Source organism: Ovis canadensis, chromosome 9 (assembly GCF_042477335.2).
Source record: "Ovis canadensis isolate MfBH-ARS-UI-01 breed Bighorn chromosome 9, ARS-UI_OviCan_v2, whole genome shotgun sequence".
In the NCBI taxonomy this organism is placed as follows: Eukaryota; Metazoa; Chordata; class Mammalia; order Artiodactyla; family Bovidae; genus Ovis; species Ovis canadensis.
The window spans coordinates 68,045,158-68,049,417 of NC_091253.1; the positions used below are offsets into that span (position 1 = coordinate 68,045,158).

Genomic DNA, 4,260 nt, shown 5'->3' on the forward strand with positions numbered 1-4,260 from the left:
GCTTGGTACAGTTTTGCTATTCAATAGGTATATAATTGAGATGAGCTGTGAATTTTGCCATTAATAAGTTTCTTGGAAGCTATCAGAAACACACATGTCTATTACTAAACCTATGCTAAATTGCATGGAATGTCCCCATCTTCTTTCTAATATGCACTAAAAGTCTCTATTTTCAAAGCTCTTCATCAACAGATTATTTATTTTAAAAAAAAACACAGTAAGAATAATCATAGACATCTTTAAAGTAGCAATCTCTAGCTTTCTTAGCCCTGAATTATCATCATGTTGAAAGAGGCAATGAGGTGCATTGTCAGGATCACAGACTCTCATCTAGATCTATTTGAGTCAAAGCCTTGGCTCCACCCTCAGAAGCTGTGTGTCCTAAGTAAGGCACTTAAGCCACTTGTGCCTCACTTTCAGTATGTGTAAGACAGGTGATAGAACAGTATCTACCTCATAAGGCTGGTGTGAGAATGAAATGAATGAATGTATATAAAGTGCTTAGAGAAGTATTTGGGACATTGTTAGTGCTCAGGTGGTTTTAGCTATTACACTATTATTATTATTATGTGGACTCAGTTGTTTATGTCTGCCCCTCCCTTGCAAGCATGAACTCCTAAATGGTTGATATTGTGTTTTCTTGGTCTTTGTATTTCAGGTGACCAGCACAGTGCCTGACACACAATAAACTCTGAAATAGAAGAACCTGGAATGAAATTTCTTCTTATCCTAGAGGTGAACTTGAACTTGCTCCCTGTCTTGGGTATCCACAGAATTTTCTTTTCCTCCATCATCAACCTCATATTTAACCCTGCTGGTTTTCATTTATTTTATAATTCAGTCATAATGAATTTTAAAATCCATTCTAACTTCCAGAGATCTCTGGAGACTTGCCTCATCAGTCTGACATAGCATTCATTTACAATCCTTATTTTTTCATTTCCTTGTATGAGGTCTAAGAATTGTTCCAATAAAACACTTTTAAGATTGCATTACACATACTGTGTGCTATTTATTCCTGGCTACATGTTCAAATTAACAAGCAAGAAATTATGTATGCCCTGGTCAACTACTAAAACTATAATGCTGTATCTTTTATAACTGAAAAAAATTAGACCTGGACTATGCTTTGGTAACCATCTAAACTAATAGTTTAAATGGAAAATATTTATGCTACTTGATCATTCTCCCATGATGGTAAGTTCTTCAGTAGCCCCCATGATAAAAAAAAAAAAGAAGAAGAATCTGTCTTTTGCCTGTGTTTTTCTAGAAAGAGAGAACATATTACTCCAAAGTCATCTTGTTCTTTTGATGGGAAATTATTTCTTATATTGAATATAACCCATTGCTCTAAAAAATAATATAGGTTAAAGCAGATCACCATCTTCCATGATGGTCTTCAAATATTTGAGAACAGGTATTTTATTTCCTGATATAAATCAAGAGACTGTACTGATGGAGTTCAAGAATTCTTAGAATTAAATGCACATAAATATAATTTAATCCTATTATTTTGCAGATGAAGAAATGGAAGAGAAGAGAGGTTGAATAATTTGCCCCGTGTCACATATTTGTTCATTCATTGTGTATTCAGACACCAGCCTGATAAATTCACAATTTTATAGTTTATTATAATATGTAACAATTTTATAATTTATTATAACATAGGGCAATTTTATGCTTGCATATGACATACATCATTTTATAATACATGATATAATTTGCTATAGCAAATACATTATGCACAAATTGTTATTTTATTACATAAATAACACTGAAGTCCTTACAGCCAATTCATTCTCTTCCTTCTCTCCCCAGAGGTTACCACTAACCCCTACTTGTTATTTAACATTCAAACATATTGTATCAGTCAGTGTTTCAGCAGAGAAACAGAATCACTGTGGGTGACATGGAATAAAGGATTTACATTAGGGATCTGATTTTACACAGTTGTAGGAGCTGTCGAAGAAGTGGAAACCTGATGCCACTGCATTTGGGATGGAAGTCACTGAAGATTCACAGACATGAAGCAGGGCAGAATGACAAATGGGAACGTAAATCAGTTCCTCCTTGCCTCCAACCTTGGCAATGCCGGTGAAATCAAAGGAGCTGGAACCCTTTGCCATGAGGCTGCACACATGCCTGGCACCGGACTCAGAGTAGCTGAAACAGAAGCTGCTGGCCTGGATGAGGTGCAAGCGTGGTGGCTCCTCCGGGCCAGTGAGGGAAGCAGCAGTCAGACACAAGGTGTGGAATCTGTAGAGGCTCCAGGTCACCATGGAACATATAATGCTGTGTAGTTGTCTGGAGTATCCCCTTAATCTCTGCCAGTCATCCAAAGCTAGGGCTCAGCAGCAAAGAGGACCCACAGAGCTCTTCCCTCACCTTGCTTTGTCAACAGATTTCTCAGTGTGATGTTTTATCAGGACTGACAACCGGCTTGGACTAAAAAGTGTGTCATGTCGATCAGTTTCAATACCTGAAACATTTGCTCCTTTAATCACTTGTAAAGGGAGGATGTGTCATGAACATGAGAATCAATGCAGCACCCAAACATTGTCCTGAGGGTGAAATGAGATGATTATGAAGTATCTGATTTAGTGAGAGGCGTACAGTAAGCACTCAATAAATAGTTATAAATATTAACAGTATTAGATAGTGTTAGTCCCTCAGTTATGTCTAACTCTTTGAAACCCCATGGGCTGTATGTAGCCTGCCCGGCTCTTCTGTCTATAGAGTTCTCTAGGCAAGAATACTGGAGTGGGTTGCCATTCCCTTCTCTAGCGGATCTTCCTGACCCAGGGATCGAATCTGCATTCGATGGTAAAGTGGGTTCTTTACCATCTGAGCCACCAAGGAAGTCTTCAGTATTTGTACCTTAAAACTCTCTGTGCTTCTCAGGACTTCCCTGGTGGTCTAGTGGTTAACAATCCACCTTCTGATGCAGGGGACATGGGTTCGATCCCTGGTTGGGGAACTCAGATCCTGCAGGTTGCAATGAAGATCTTGCCTTCCACAACTAAGACCCAATACAGCCAAATTAATTAATTAATTTAAAAACTCCTACTGCTTCTATCTGTGTCTCACCATTGAACATTAGACTTCTTGAAGGTAAGATCTGTGACTGTTAAGTCCTGTATCATCTGAAGCTTAGCTCAGAGCCTGATCTATAGAAGGTGCTCAACACTTGGAGATTGCATTGAAAATGAATTTGTAAGACACTGTCCTGGCAGCAGTTCCTAGGAGACAAGAGAGAATTTATGAGGATATTCAACATATGAGAATGAGGAGGGCACCATCATTGGGGGGAAACACTCAAATACCAGTCCTCCTGTTTGCATGAATTCTGTGATGTTAGAGCTTAAGATGTTCTTGATTTATTTTGTACATGGTATTGGTATATTCAGCTACCAATTTAGAAAAATTTGAATTCTATCACTAGGTAACATCACATGGTAAAATGAATTTCAGGTGGATAAAACATTTAAGTGGAAAAAGTAAAGTCATGTAGATTTCTCATACTCCTCTGCTCTGAGTGAGAACACCAATACCAGAGCAGTCACAAACCATATTAGACAGCAACTTGCTGTTTCACTTTGCCTAGAATTTGAGTAGTTTGGGCCTGGCAACACTGCCTCAGCCTGTTCCATTTATTTTCTGACATTTAAACAGGAGTCAATCTTTCAAAATATTGATTCTGAACTTTTAAAAACCTCTATTAAGTAACCATAAATATTAATTTTTTTTATCTTCTGCTTTCTCATCCCTCAACTTTAATAGTGTGTCGAATACTATTTTATACCCAAAGCATTTCCCTTTTCTTTTTTTGCTAAGTATTAAATTTGAAGGTTGAACAAAGGAAAGCACCTCATCAAGGAGTAATGGGTTTACCTTGCAGTCAGGGTGAAAAAATTTTCTCTGATCCAGACGTTCAGGAGTCTCCATCCTTCTTAATCGATTTTACACTTCTACTTCACTTGCAGACACAAAAATACTTGATCCAAAAAAGAAATGAGAAATCACAATGGCTTGAGGTTGAGTTTTTGAGTGAATCAGCACAAAGTTGTTCCATGAATGTTTCCGTCGTTTTTTAAGAGGCAATGAAATTAAGTGGAAAAAAACCTCAGTCAAACCACTGCTTTCTGCCTCGTGTTTCACATCTACAAGTTGGAAGAGCCCTGTCTTCTCTTATCTTATTATGTAATTTTGAAATGTGAAATGTACAGGCTAATGGGCCTTTACAGCATTAGATTACATTCA

The 4,260-nt window shown here is 37.6% G+C and overlaps 1 long non-coding RNA gene across 1 annotated transcript; it reads right to left on the minus strand.

Annotated features, from left to right (window-relative positions):
- Positions 1-1,634: 1,634 nt before the first annotated feature.
- LOC138446238 (uncharacterized) lies at positions 1,635-3,994 on the minus strand. The gene is made up of 3 exons (XR_011259239.1): positions 3,892-3,994; positions 3,088-3,239; positions 1,635-2,561 (listed from the first exon to the last, which is right to left on the minus strand). It is a non-coding gene; the product is annotated as an uncharacterized lncRNA (long non-coding RNA).
- Between the last annotated feature and the right edge of the window lie 266 nt (positions 3,995-4,260).